Below are 14691 nucleotides of genomic sequence, written 5' to 3' on the forward strand. Positions count from 1 at the left end.
CCCTTAGGGAGCTAGTCTGCAGATGTGCAGGACGCCACCGCAGCGCCGGCCTTCCCAAGCACCCGCTGCTCTGCGTTCAGATCACCTTCCCAGGACTTGCGGCTCCCGGAGACCTGTGAGGGGAAGCCGGTGTGTGGCCACGCTCTCGGGTAAGGAAGGGGCGGCTCAGAGAGGCCGCTTCCCCTGTCTCACAGGTGGGCCGTGGCAGACCTAGGGCTGTTTTCATGCCAGAATTTGGGTTTTAAAAGCAGCAGCCTTCAGACCCGGACAGTCGAACGTGTGTGTGCAGCGTCTGTGCACACTGGGGCCTGTTCAGGTCCACCAGCAATCCCTGCCCAGGGGCCTCACCACCCAGGGGGATCCCACGGCCTTTTGTGGGCCTGGAGTCCAGGAAAGGCTTCCTGGAGGAAGCAACATCTTCGCTGAGCCCTGGAGGCGGTGCTGGTGGTACCCAGAAGAAGGAGGCAGGTGACCTAAGTGGAGCCACAGCTGTTGCGGGCGGCAGGGGCACAGGACACAGTCCCAAGGACTCACGGGGTGGTGGGGGACGGGCGGTGTGGGTAGTGACAGGTACGACGAGGCCACCGTCCCAGCCTGGGGGAGCACCCAGGCCACCTCTGCCTGAATCATGGCAAGAGGCCCCAGCGGGGGGTTTCGAGCACTTTCTCAAGGATGGGCAGGATCCTGGGGGTGGAAACTGGGATAAGGACATCCACCTACTCCCAGGAGGCAAAGCCGGGCTGGTTCTTAGACCCTCACCCTCAGAGCTTGCTACCCCCGCTCCTGCCCGGTGGGCCTGGAGGCCCCTCATCCCGCCCAGCCCTCCCACTGAGAGCTGGGTGATCCTGGGGAAGCCCCTGCTCCCCTTTGCCTCCGCTTCTAAATTCCCACTCTCAGTCCCAGGTTCAACCCCAGGTTCATTCCATAAGGGCTTGTCTGGCTCTCCCCCGCCGACTCCCGGGGCAGTGCTGCCACACTGTGGCCATTGGGGGAAACAACACCCGGGGCATCAGGGCCGCCTCAGCCCCGCCACCCTCACCCCTTGCCAGTGAAGTCACTGCCGCTGCCCTGCCCAGCTCCGGCTGCTGGAGCCACCGTGGGCCACAGTGAGTGGGTGATGGGCGAGCCGGGTCGTGCACGTGCCGGCTGTGGCCCCACGCAGGGCCTGACTCCCCACTGACTCATCACTAGCGCCGCGGGCCCCGTAAAGGTCAGGAAAGTGGGCGTGGGTGGGTGGAATTCGATTCATCTCATCAGCTGCGCGCAGACTTCGGGCAGGGTTTTAAACTCACATGGTGATACGAGCAGCCGGCTCTGCTTGGGCATTTATTCCGGGCCAGGCCCCGCGCCAAGCAGTTTTCATTCATTATCTCCTGCAAACCTCACCACCGCCCTCGGAAGTGGTGCTACTCACTCACACGCCCATTCACTCCACAAATATGTATTGGGCACCTCCTGTGCCAGGCTCTGAGGACACATCAGGGAGCAAGAAAAACAAGACCCCCCAACCCTGACAGAGCTCACAGAGGGAGAGGCAGGCAAGGAACCAAGAATAGGCCGTCCTGGCAGGTGGCAGGAAACTGTGAAACGGGGCGGGGCACGTGGAAGTGGTGGTGGGAGTGGGGGTTCCTCACGTATGCCAGTGACGAGGCTGCGCGGTGGGGCCAGGAGGTGCCCCTGAGGAGCGGTGAGCTGGCACCTTGGAGAGATGGGCAAACGGGGCAGCTAGAGGGTGAGGCTGGCTGGAGTGTAGGTCAGAGAGGTCGGTAGAGTCCAAACCCTGTGCGTGTTACCCCCATTTCCCAGAGGGGGACACAGTGGTGCTGACAGCTAGGTTTGGATCCGGAGGTGTCTGCCCAGAGGCAGACACCTGTGCCCGCCAGGCTGCACGGTCTCCTCCTCTGAACCCCTGTACTCTGTTCCCTCTGAGCCTGGGACACACACCCCAATCAAGAGGGGAGCCCAGCAGGATGAGGCATGACTGTGGACTCACAGGAGCTGCTGGGGGGTGAAATGGAGCCCAAGAGCCGAGTGTTGGCTTTAAAGTGAAGTCAAGGGCCTCCCCGGTGGCGCAGCGGTTGAGCGCTGGGTTGCGAAGCTGCCTGCAGCCTCCGCAGCGCTGGTTCGATCCCCGGCTGCTCCCCGGCCACCGGAGGAGGGTCCCACGTGGTGCGCAGACCTCTCCTGCCGCCCGCTGCTCCCCTCAGCAGTGTACTTCGGTCCTTCTGCCTGCTCTGCTCCCCGCTCTGGCTCTGGTGAATTCTCTCACCCTCCCGCGCTTCTGACTGTACCCAGTGCTTGTATAAATAAATAAATAAATCTTCAAAAAATAAATAAATTGAAGTCAAGCCCCTGCTCACGCTGCCCATTTCCAGCCGCTCCCCCAGCCATGCCCCCTTCCTCCCCACTCTCTCCCCACTCTCGTGCTGCTCCAGGGCAGCTGCCATCTCCCCCCTGCCCCCCCACCACTCTTGAAGCTCCCCCAGCCTGGAATATTCTTCGCCCAGGGGTGCTCACCCCCTCACTTCATCTGGTCTGCATTCACCCCTTGCCTCAACCCGCCCTCGGCTAGTCTGTTGGGAGGGACCGTGGAGTGCAGTGTGGGATCGTCCATCTGCCTGTCAGTCGGTTCCCCAGGGCAGGAACCTGGCCTGGCCGGGCCTCGTGGCCATCATTAACACCTCGCAACCCCGTGCCTGGCGCATCGGAATGTGCGTGCACAGTTGCTGAACGAATGAATAACTGTCATCGTGAGCAGGACCCCAGAGCCCGGGCAGGCGTCAGATAGCAAAGGCTGCAAATTTCAGAATCAGGTCCCTGGAGTCCATCTGGGCTGGCACTGGGGAGGCACAGGAACAGCAAGGTCAGATCTCTGCTGGCCAGAGTCTAGTGGCTGTCGCTGAGGATTGAGGGAAGCAGGAGCGGGGTGGGGGGGGAGGGAGGGGGGGACAGTGTCTCCCCTCCCCCTGAAGCTGAAGCAAGGCTGGGGAGCAGGGCACATCAGGGAAATGGGTTTGGTGAGAAGGGCGCCCTGGCCTGGTGGACCAGCCCTGGGGACAAAGGGCCTCCGGAGGCCGGATCTCCAGGGACAGGAAGGCCTCTCCCACTAGGGGCTGTGGGCGGAGGCTGACAAGAGGGATTAGCATTGCTCAGGCATTTGCACCCTTCCAGAAGCTTTGAGTGCACCGTGGGCCTCATTGTGTTGGGGTGCAAGGCAATTCCCTCCACTCTGCTGCCTCTGGCCAGAGATGGGATGTAGGCTTCCCTGGGGCTCCAGTCCCCCCAACCACCCCCAAAGCGGCTCCATTCCTGGCTCTACTGAGCATGTCATGGGCTGACCCCTGACCTCTCCTCCTCCTGCTGTGCCCCCTGGGTTAGGTCAGTGATGAAAGCCAGTGGGAGGCTGGGGGCGGAGAGCAGGACAATGCCCAGTTGTTCCCCTCCCGGCAGCTCTCGCTCCACTCTCTCCCTCTCTTTCTTTCTAGGGAAGGGGGTTCTCAAACCCAAGTGGGACGTGACCATGCAGATGTCAGGACCTCCCAGAGACCACGGGTCAGCAGGTGGTGTGTGGGTGTCAGACACGGGGCCTTGGAGTCTGGTCAGGCCCCACTGGGGAAAGTCTGGGACCGAGGCAGGAGACCGGGGCCACGGCCGGCCTCCCGCGCCTCCAGTGGGTATGAAACGCGGCGTTGGGATGCTGAGGGGGAAGCCAGCCCCCGCGGGAGGCTGCGAGGATGACACGTGACCCCAATGCGACTGCCTCCCCACCCTTCCCACTGACCGGACGACATGCCCCCTTCGGTGCCCACGGGCCAGGTCTGTGCCCATTTCTCTATTTTGTCTCATCTTGCTGTCCAGTCTTCGCACCAAAAAATACTACCCTGGCCTGATTCCTACAGCTTTATAATAAGCCTTGACTTTTGATGCCCAGGTGCCCCTACCTTCCTCTGTAGAAGCATCTCAGCTGTTCTGAGGCTCTGCGCCTCCTACTGCCTTCAGAATCCGCTTGCCAAGCTCCCGGAGCCCCACAGGGGCGCGATCAGGTCTGCCTTGAACTTGGAAGAACAGACATCTTTATAATCCTGCACCTCCCCACGCGAGTTTAGGGCTGTCTCTGTGCAGTGAGCTAGCTCTCTCTCTCTCTTTTACTTCATATTAGGGAAAATTTCAAATGTACAAAATTGAAGAGAAAAAGATAAAGAAACTCTTTCACCCAACCCCAAGCCTTACCAGTGATCCCTCACGGCGGCTCCATTTCCAACCCTAACCCTGTCCACTCCCTCTTTTTCTCCCACCCCACCATCCAGTATGTCGAAGCAAATCTTCGGGGTCTCTAATGTCTTCCGATAGTATTTAATTTCTTCCAGAGGGGCGTGTTTGTGTGTGTGTGTATGTGTGTCTTTCCCGCCGCAACTCCACCAGTTGCTGACGCTCCCCACCTCTGCAGTTTAGTCATTTTGAGAAGATCAAATTGGGGGACCCCACAGCTGTGCCCTCTGAAGATGGACATTCTGCCTTCAGCATCACCCCCTCCTGAGCTCCACCCAGCCTGGTGCTGCATCAACATAAAGTCAGATCTTTTTCATTGCTCAGTAATATTCCCTGGGCTGCATGGGCACATTTGTTTAACCAGCCGCTCACTAAAGGACGTCGCTTCCTATTTTGACTATTACAAATAAAGCTGCCAGACGCAAGCGCGTAGGTTCATGTGGACATGAGGTTTGTTTCTCTGTCATAACAGATGGTAAGTGCAGGCTTGCCTTTTCAAGACACTGCCGCCCTCTTTTCCAGGTGACTGTACATCAATCAGCAACATTTTATGCTTTTCTCTATAAATATTTGGTTGAATTTTTGTTTTTATTGAACAAGGAGAATTTTTTAAATTACACTCAGCTCTAATGTTTATAAATGCAATTGCTTTTTATTGAGAGAGAATCGGCACACCATGAAATTCACATTTTTTTTTTAATAGAGGCATGTTTTATTTATTTATTTATTTGTTTGTTTGTTCATTTGTTTTTGTTTATACATGCACTGGGTACAGTCAGAAGCGCGGGAGGGTGAGAGAATTCACCAGAGCCAGAGCGGGGAGCAGAGCAGGCAGAAGGACCGAGGTACACTGCTGAGGGGAGCAGCGGGCAGCAGGAGAGGTCTGCGCGCCATGTGGGACCCTCCTCCGGTGGCCGGGGAGCAGCTGGGAATCGAACCGGCGCTGCAGAGGCTGCGGGCAGCTTCGCAACCCAGCGCTCAACCGCTGCGCCACCGGGGAGGCCCGAAATTCACATTTTAAAGTGAACTATTCAGTGGTTTTTAAGATATTCACAAGGTTGTAGCACCATCATGACCATCTAATCCCAGAACATGCTCATCACACCAAAAAGAAACCTTTACCCATTGGCAGTCACTCCTCACCCACCCCTACCCCCGTCTCCATCCCTGCTCACCTGCTGTCTGTCTCCACAGATCTGTCTCCTGCACAGTCCCTCTAAGGGACCCATATCACGTGTCGTGTTTGGCATTTTTCACCCATCCTGGTGCTTCCAAGATTCAGCCACACGTTGTAATTGCCACTCGTTTTTTTTAAAAGATTTATTTATTTATGCATACAAGAGCTGGGGTACAGGCCAGATATGCGGGGGGGTGAGAGGATTCACCAGAGACAGAATGGGGAACAGAACAGGCAGACTGACTGAAGTACACTGCTGAGGGGAGAAGCAGGCGAGCCAGGTGAGGTCTGCCGCATCATGTGGGTAGCTCCCTGGCCGGCTGGGACTCAAACTTGTGCTGCAGAGGCTGCAGATTGCTTCATAGTGTGGTGCTTAACCCCTTGTGCCCCAGGGAGACCCTCGTTTTGGGGGGGGTTAAGCTTTTTTTTAAGATTTATTTATGCATAGAAGAACTGGGGTACAGGGGATAGGCAGTGAGAGGATTCACCAGAGACAGTGGGGAGCAGAACAGGCAGATTGACTGAAATTCATTGCTGAGGGGAGCAGGGGTGAGACAGGAGAGGCCTGCTGCGCCACGTGAGTAGCTCCCTGCTGGCTGGGAATGGAGCAGGTGCTCCAGAGGTTGCGGATAGCTTCACAGTGCTGTGCTTAACCCCTTGCGCCACCAGGGAGGCCCTGCCACTTCTTTTTGATACCATATTTCTGCTAAATATCTTCCATCATTTTAATCATGTGCCTACAAATTAGTTGGGGATTTCTGGGCAATCACGTCATCGGCAGATAATGCCAGTCTCACATCCTTACCAGTGCTCCCATGTTGCTGTTGGCGTTTCCATGCCTCCTGCTCCAGCTGGGGCCTCAGGTGTGCAGCTGAAGTGACAGATGGGTGCAGGGACCATCCCTCACCTTAAGGGATGTGGCCCTGTACCTTTAAGAAGTGTACTTGCTGGGGGGGTGGCCTGTTAAGCATGGCACCATGAAGCAATCCACAGCCTCACTGCCTCTTGCAGCACCAGTTCAACCCCGGCTGGCCAGGGAGCAAACCACAGGGTGCAGCAGACCTCTCCTGACTCACCTGCTGCTCCCCTCAGCAGTGTACTTCGGTCAATCTGCCTGTTCTGTTCCCCACTCTGTCTCTGGTGAATCCTCTCACCCCCTCACATCTCTGGCCTGTACCCCAGCTCTTGTATGCATAAATAAATAAATCTAAAAAAAAGTGTACTTGTGCTGGTTTTCGCAGATAATATTCATCAGTTTAAGGAAGTTCCTTCCTATCCCAAGTTTGCTAAAGCATTTTTGTCATAAGTAGATGTTGAAATGTAGCGCCAGTGCCAGGTGATCATATGACTCTCCTCCCTTAATTTATTAAGGTGGTGAAGGACAGCGTGGGTCATCCAAGCGTGCGCCACTCCTGCGTGCCGGGGCAGACCCAGTGCTGCCACGCTTCCTCTTCATTCATTCATTGCTGGATTTGTTTCTTGCATCTAATCTCACAAGCAGGACTAGTCTAGAATGTTCCTTTGAATGTTCTATGTAAATGGAAGAGGCACCTCTGATCTCTGAGTTCCCTGTGTCCCTCCCCACACAACTGCTTTGTCTTGAGGGGTGCTCCTGTGGGTGGCAGAGGGCAGGAGGCCCCTTCAGGCTCCCCCCCTCTCCAAGGCAGCCACAGAGCATGAAACCGGGAGACTCTGAGCCCTGGAGCTTTGGAAGGGCCTGTAGAGCTGTGACCCCTAAATCAGTCAAGGGGCAGCCACTCCTGGACCCATCCTTGAACAGGGAGACTTAACAGAACTTTCCTGCTGTTTGCCTTGAGGGGCGAGAGGGGGGCAGCCCTCCAGAGGAAGTGGCTAAAAAGGGGCTGGGGTCAGGGGTTAATGACCCCATTATGCTTGAGGCTGACGGATGGCCCAGCTTGTCAGTGGCAGTGGGAGAGAGAGCAGCCTCAGGGAAGACCCCCTCCCCCACCCCAACATCATTGGAGGGAAGGGTCCCTACTGGCCTTTGATAACAGCTAGGGGCCGCCCTCCCAACTGTGGAGATGCCAGGCCAGCCTGTTTGGGGGGGTGGGAGTCTAGTCTATTGGATCCCAGCACCTCCACCTCCTCTGCTTCACCCCCATACCCATTTCCTACAGCTGGTAGCAGTAGCGATTGTGACCAAGGGTACTGACCTGTCCTGGCCCCACCCAATCTCAGGCCCCAGCACATCCTGTCCCTGCCAACCCTGCCCATCTATGATCTGGTAGAACCCAACTCGCCCAGATTTGGGACAGAGAGACAGGTGTGGGACTTGGGCAAAGTTATTTTTACTCAGGAACAGAAGCCGCAGCCATTGTACAACCAGGAAGTCAGGGAGGCTTCCAGGAGGAGGTGATGCCAAAGCAGATTCTTAAAGAGTGAGTAGAAGTCAGACCAGAGGGGGCCGGGGCAGCAGGAAAGGGCACTGCAGGCAGAGGGATCAGCATAAACAAAGGCACAGAATGAAATCAGGGTCGTCTGTGTGAGCCAGGACACTTCGCTGGTGAGCGAGGAGGAGGCTAAGCGGATCAGATCAGTGGGCTCAGATTCTGCAGGGCCTCACCTGCCGTGCTATAGGGGGAGGGGATGGGGTATTCGCGGAGAGCCAGGTTCTCATCCTGGCTCCTTGACCCATTGATGCTTCAGTCACCCAGCTCTTGAGCAGCCATGTGACCTTGGGGAGTCACTTGCTCAGGAACAGCCTCCATGAGCAGGCTGCTCTGGGCTGCCTCGTTCCGTCCCCAAATAGGACCAAGAAGATGGGGAGTGGAGGAGCTCAGACCCCGCCGGCCGAGGGTCCCTGACCTCTTAATGTCCAGGGGCGTGGACAAGCCTGTTGGAAAATGGTGAAGGCCAGTCACTGAGGCACAAGTTCAATCCCCAGCCAGGGAGCTGACCCACGTGGCGCAGCAGACCTCTCCTGTCTCCCCGCTGCTCCCCTCAGCAGTGGATTTCAGTCAGTCTGCCTGTTCTGCTCCCCACTCTGTCTCTGTGAAAGCTCTCACCCCCCCACACCTCTGGCTTGTACCCCAGTTCTTGTATGCATAAATAAATAAATCTTTAAAAAAAGAAAAATGGTGATGGGCCAGAGCCGGGGAGAGAAGATCTCGTGGTGACAGGCGGCTGCTTTCGACAGCGGCATCGTCCTCCAGCATCGCTGAGGCAGGTCACCCCCAACCACCTGACAGGACTTGGATGGCACAGGCAGCCGCTCCCCGGGGCAAGCTGCCTGTGTTTTTGTCCGGTGCACTCCTCGCATTCAAGCTCTTCGCCTCCAGCAGGACAATCCGCTCCCAGCCCCTCGGCGCGCGCTGAGATCTCCCAGAGAGACGGCCTCTAACATGCCCTGGCTGCACCTTGGTCTTCACTTCAAGCAACCGTAAAATTTGCTCGTTGTAGAAAGCTGGAAATGCAGCAAAAGACCAAGCCCTGCAAATGCAAAAATTACTCTAAGTCCCACTACCCAGAAATAACTAAGGTTATGGTCGGGGTCAGATGTTGGGGTCCCTGGTGCCTCTGAGATTTCAGCAGCTTCCCATCCAGTGGCAGATGGTAAGTTAATTAGGGAAAAAGATGTTTGCGTAGACATGTAGAGGTGATGGCTGCTTTGTAAAGGTTTATTCGGGGAGAGACCCCTGCATAGACCTGCTCAGTAAGAGCTGCATTGGCGAGGGTCAGTGTTGTTAAGAGGCGCCTGCATAGACGCAGGTGGGCAGCCTTAAAGGGCAGGAGGTGTGCTTCGCCAGAGCAAAGGGGGGTTCTTCCATAGTGATTGTTTTTGGGGGGCAGGATGGAGGGGATTCATTCCTTTGTGGGATTTTATCTCTTTGAGGTCAGGTTGGGTTGGTTCTCTGTAAAGGATAATCCTTTCTGATCCTACCTGAGATTCCTGGAAAATTCCATAGCCGGTTGAAAACTGGTTAATCGTCCCTTGTGAGACCTTTTTTGTCCTTGTGAGACGTTCCATCCTAAATTTTTCCACTCCAAGCTCCCGCCGGTTGTTGCGATTCCTGGGCCTTTTACAGTAACGGGGCTCTCGTGTGGTTTCTGTTCTCACCGAAGTTCTCTCTGGGTGGAGATCATTTCCCAGCCTGCTGGGTAAGATTATACCGAAATCATTTCCTCTGTCATTAAAACTCTTCACGAGCATCATCTCTCGTGGCTGTCAAATGCGGCCATAGGGGTGCACCAGGCCCACGCCTCCAGGCCCACATCACTGGGCCCATGAGCTCTGAGGCGCCCTCGGGCTCCTCCCGCAGCCGACATCTCTGCACATGAGTCTTTCCACTCAGTTTGCTTGAACGAGGCGTGGGACACACGTGGCCTTCCCTCCTCCTGCCAAGTCCCGACATCAGGCCCCAGGCCAGGGGGCGCCCCTGCACTCCCAGCGCCCCTAGCTGTGGGGTCCCAGGGACAGTAGCCCCCCTTGTGCCTGGGGGCAGTCAGAGACCCGCAGTGGAGGCCCAAAGCGTGAGCCGGGTGGAAGCCTGCGTGTGCCGTGTCTTTCCCGACGATCAAGTTTCATGTATAAACCAGGCTCAGCGAGCGACGGACAATAACAATAAAAGAACAATTACAGCAGGGCCTCCCCGGTGGCGCAGCGGTTGAGCGCTGGGTTGTGAAGCTGCTCGCAGCCTCTGCAGTGCCAGTTCGATCCCCGGCTGCTCCCCGGCCACCGGAGGAGGGTCCCACATGGCGCGCAGACCTCTCCTGCCGCCCGCTGCTCCCCTCAGCAGTGTACTTCGGTCCTTCTGCCTGTTCTGCTCCCCGCTCTGGCTCTGGTGAATTCTCTCACCCTCCCGCGCTTCTGACTGTACCCAGTGCTTGTATAAATAAATAAATAAATCTTTAAAAAAAAAAAAAGGACCAATTACAGCAAAGTGCTGGAAATATGGACAGCAATGTCTCTAAAACTACCTCATCGTTCGTGATGTTTCTGGGCCACACTTGACTGCGGAGGTGGGGGCTGACACAGGGAACGTGAAACCTCAGACGGGGGGTAGGGGGGATGGCAGAAGCTGCAGACGCGGACCCCCGGCGGGGAATATTTTGTCCGCTTTGTGATAAGAAGACAACATAAGACAGACTCTCTTGGGGGGGGGGGTTAAGTCTCAGCACCTGTTTCTTCCTGGCCCTCCCTCCCTCCCGCTCCGTCTCCATTTATTCTGCTCTGGTCGAGGGAACCGAAGCCCGGGTACCAGACTGTCCAAAAAAATCAACGGGCTCTGAGGCAGGAGGGGCGCCCTCGGGAAGAGTGCAGGGGCGCCAACTGGGTCCTGAGGTCGCTTCCTGCTCTGTCAGGGTCGGGGCAATGCTGACCCGTAAGTGGGGCAAGTGCTCTGAAAGGTGGGTAGAGCCCTACTGTGTGCTGAGCCCCGTGGGGGAGGGAGGGACTGGGCTGCAGATGGGAGGACGCCCCTCAGGGTCAGCTGGGTGCGGGAGAGGAAGTGAGTGTAGCCGTGGCCCATGGACATGGACGGAGCTGGAAGTCCTGGGAGGCCCCAGGCAGGGTCTTCCTCCTGCCTGGGGCTCAGGGTGGGGCACCCAGAATCAGGGTGGGGACAGGCAGGGGTGAGAAGCGGGGAGAACAGGCTCACAGCCCCAGGCCCGGGGCATATGCCCCGCTCGAGCACTCTCGGCAGCAGAAAGAACCAGGCCCTTTGAGACCTGGGCGCCCTCTGAGCTCAATGGGCGCCTGTGCTGGGCCCTCTCCCACCTCTGCCCACCCTTTCTGGTCACCTAGACACCCCACTTTGAAGCCTTTTATAGAGACACCAAATCTCAGGACCCCCAAGTCCCTCCATTGCAGAGAGGAGGGGCCAGTGCGCAGGGTCCCTGGACACCCCGCCTGCTCCCCACAAGTGACTTTGTGGCTCTCAGGGCCAAGCCACTCCTGTCCCTCCTGCCAGCTGGGACCATCCCACCCCCACCCGGGAGCCCTCCCCAAGTCCATCTTTCTGCCGCAGCCCTGATTCTCCGCTACAGCTACGAGCCTCTGCCCCTCAGCCCGGAAAAGAACAAGAACAACCAGGATTCCACAGGTCCCCTCCAGCCCTCTCCCCTTGTCTCTCCAGCCACAGGGCTGTCTGCGCTCGCTCGCTGTCTGCACCTGGCCCTGCCCCAGTGCTGCTCCCTCTCCCCCGCCCGACCCCACGTGGAGGGAGGCCTCGTGGCCTGGGAACCCCCACACCAGGCTACACTCCCCGTCTCTCCCCGCTGCTGTGACAGGGGCCTCCTGCCTTGACCTCCTCCCAGCCGAGCCCCCCACTCAGGTGGGCCCTACACCCCACCCGCGTGCTGGGCGCCTGCGCTCCCCACCCAGAGCACTCACGTGAAGCAGCTCCTCCACCGCCTGGGCTCCCACCTCTCCTCTGGGCTTCAGACCCATGAAGGCAACCACGTCCACCTGGAGGTTCCCGAGGGCCTCCAACCCCCCTCCCCCACCCACACCTGGCCTTACCCCCGCCCCCGCCCCCTCCTCCTCTGTACCAGCTGCTGGTGCCCCCAGGCCCGTCCATGCTCCCCCCAGACTCCATGCAGCCCCTCATGGGCTTCAGTCAGAGCCATCACCGTCCCTCCTGAAGGGCCTTCAGGCCTGTGGCAGCCCCTCTTCCAGCCCCAAGACCTGCCCTGCCCCCCATTTCCTGCAGGAGAGCCTGTCTCCCCGGGCCAGCCCCCTGGTCTCATAGCCGGTGCCACACCAGCTGCCCCAGACGGCCAGCCTTTGCCCGCAGTGCCCCAGCGCACTCCCAGGCCCGCGCCTGCCGCACCCACTTGCCCTCGGTTCTCGGGAACAGAAGCCCAGGCCAGCCTCTCAGCTCCTCCAGGCCGCAGAAGCCCCGCAGGTGCCGCCCCGCTCCCGGGAGAGGCTGAGGCGCCCGGCTTCTGGGCCTTCTGCTGCCAGCGGCCCTGCTCCTTCAGGAAGAGCAAACCGAGGCATTCTCTGACCCCCCACCCCGTTCCTCCCCAAACCGTCCCCTTCCCCTGCCCACGTCAGACAGAACGCCCCAGATTGCTAGTGGGGCTCGTACTGCTTCCTGAGGGGGGCGAAATTCCAGGGCTGAGAGGCCCAGGTCCAAGGGACGACACACTCCCTGGGGATCCCCACTGTCCCCCGCAGGGCCCCGGGGCCCCTCTGAGCAGGCCGCCAGGGATCCTGCAGTGACAAACCCCCGGGGAAACCCCGGCTCAGACCTTGGCCCTGTGGGGAGGGGAGCAACAGACGCAGCAGACGCTCAAACCTCCGCCCTCCCAGGGCGGCCTGTCCCACGCCCCTGCTGGTCCTTTTCAGTTTCATCACCCCAAAAAGAAGCCCTGTGCCCTTCAGTTGTGACCCCCAGCCCTCAGCCACCACAGACGCACTGTCCACAGCTGTGTCGGGCCCGGACATTCCCGGCTCACCCTCTCTTGCCTCAGTCTCCCCAGCGGCGGACGGGCTGGCGGAAACCAAGCCTCCCACCACGTCCGCGCGGCATCGCCTGCGCCAGCCAGGCCCGGAGAGCTGAGGCCCTGCTGGAGGAGTCGAGGCAGGCGGGGTCCAGCCGCGGAGCATTTACAGCGAAATGGAAAAACTCGAAGGGCTCACCCAAAGCAGAATAAGCCAGAAAAATAAAGACAAATATTGGCCAAGTTCAGGGACAGGCGCGCTCTGCGGCGCCGCAGGTGGCAGGTGAGGTGAGGTGAGCAGATTGGCCAGCAGACACCGATGACCCAGCTGAGCGGGTTTGGGGGGGAGGGAGGGAGGAGGGACAGGAGGGCGGAGGGGTGACCCGGGATAAGTAAACAAATAAAACAGACTGGGACACGCCATGGGCGGCAGCAGCGCCCCTCCTAGGCCTTCTCGGGAGGACCGGAGTAAGGATCGTGTCTGGCACAGAGGGAGCACTCGTGACCTGCCTGTCCTTGTTGTTCCTGGACACTGCCTCCGGGGCGGGGCTCCCCGCCACCCTCTCACCCTGCCTGTCACCCAGATCCCCAGCCCAGACCTCTCCCCAGACTGGCCGACAGCCCCGCACCCCCACCCCGGCCCTCGGGACCTGCGCTGACCTTCCAACGTTTACCTGGTCGTCCAGCCCAGAAACCCGGGGGCATCCTTGCTGCCCCCCTCCCCCTGTGCCCGCCCCCCACCTCTCCCTGGCCGTCCTGACCAGTCACCATCGCCAACCGGGCTCTGGTGTCCTGTGCAGCCCCACCTGCCACCCCGGCCTCCCACGAGCCGTCTCCGCTTCCTGGGTGATAACAGAGGGGTGACAGCAGCTTGGCTTCAGGGTGGGGAGTCAGATATAAGCAAAAGGGGTGACCCTGCATTCTCTGTGGCCTGGATGGCGGGATGGCTACCAGGCTGGGGCCCTGCCTCCCCCTGCATAATGGATGGCGTCAGTTCCGGAGCCCCAGCAGCACGAGGGACTCAGGAAGTGGGGGGAGGAAGGGAAGAGGGAGGGGGTGCCCATGGCTGGATCAGTTGGGCGAGGCCCCGCTCCTGGCCGTGGGCCTCTCCAGGCCTCAGTTTCCTCCTTACAGCGCTACTGCGGGGCGTGGGGGGCGACAGACACTGTCTTCCCGGAGAGCAGACACTGCGGTAACTAACTGGCTTCCTGGCGCTCCCAGCTTGGACACATTCTGTTTCCTTCTTTCCTTCTTCTTTCTTTGAATCCAGTATATTTGTTGTCAGGTTTTTGCTGGCAGCCCAGACTGAGTCTTGGTGTTTCCCATGGGCCATGGCACATTCTGAGGGCTTTTTCTTAGGTCAGGGGGGAGAAGCCCTGGGCTCCGTCCTGCTGCGGCACCTGCTGGCCGGGCCACAGGTGGGGACGCAGACGTACCTGCCGAGCCTCAGGCTCCACCTCACTTCCCCTCCAGAGGCTGCCGTGCACATCATCAAGATGGTGGATGGGAGGTGTCTGGTCTCCGTGCAAGGAGGCGACCCGGGGCGGGCTTGGCAGCGGGGAGAGTCCCTATCTCCCGGAGGACAGGAGGTGCACCCAGCCACCCCCACAGTGACCTTCCCGACGCAGCGGGCCTCACTAACGGCCCCGGGCTGCCTGGAAAGGCAGTTCTCAAAATGGCCGCCACGGCCATAAGGCCCCTTTTGCTCCCAGGACTCTGCGGGGAGGAAGGGCACCGTGGCCAGGCCATGGTCACTCCTCGCAGCTCTGGGGTGCAGTGTGGGCCGGGACGGGCAGGGAGGAGGGAGTCGGGGTGGGTGGGGGGCAGGGAAGAGCCAG

General features: G+C 59.1%; 1 long non-coding RNA gene across 2 annotated transcripts in view; it reads right to left on the reverse strand.

Annotated features, from left to right (window-relative positions):
- Positions 1-5070: 5070 nt before the first annotated feature.
- Positions 5071-14691, reverse strand: part of LOC129145932 (uncharacterized) — a 48877-nt gene continuing 39256 nt past the window's right edge. Inside the window, exons 2-3 of one of the 2 annotated variants that reach the window (XR_008552126.1) lie at positions 9348-9558; positions 5071-8896 (exon numbers count right to left, since the gene is read on the reverse strand). This is a non-coding gene — a long non-coding RNA (uncharacterized LOC129145932). Of the gene's footprint in view, positions 8897-9347; positions 9562-14691 lie in introns of both variants that reach the window. The other variant, XR_008552127.1, reaches the window with a different exon arrangement.

Source organism: Talpa occidentalis, unplaced genomic scaffold (genome assembly GCF_014898055.3).
Source record: "Talpa occidentalis isolate TD23 unplaced genomic scaffold, MPIMG_talOcc4v2.1 talOcc4.16, whole genome shotgun sequence".
NCBI lineage: Eukaryota > Metazoa > Chordata > Mammalia > Eulipotyphla > Talpidae > Talpa > Talpa occidentalis.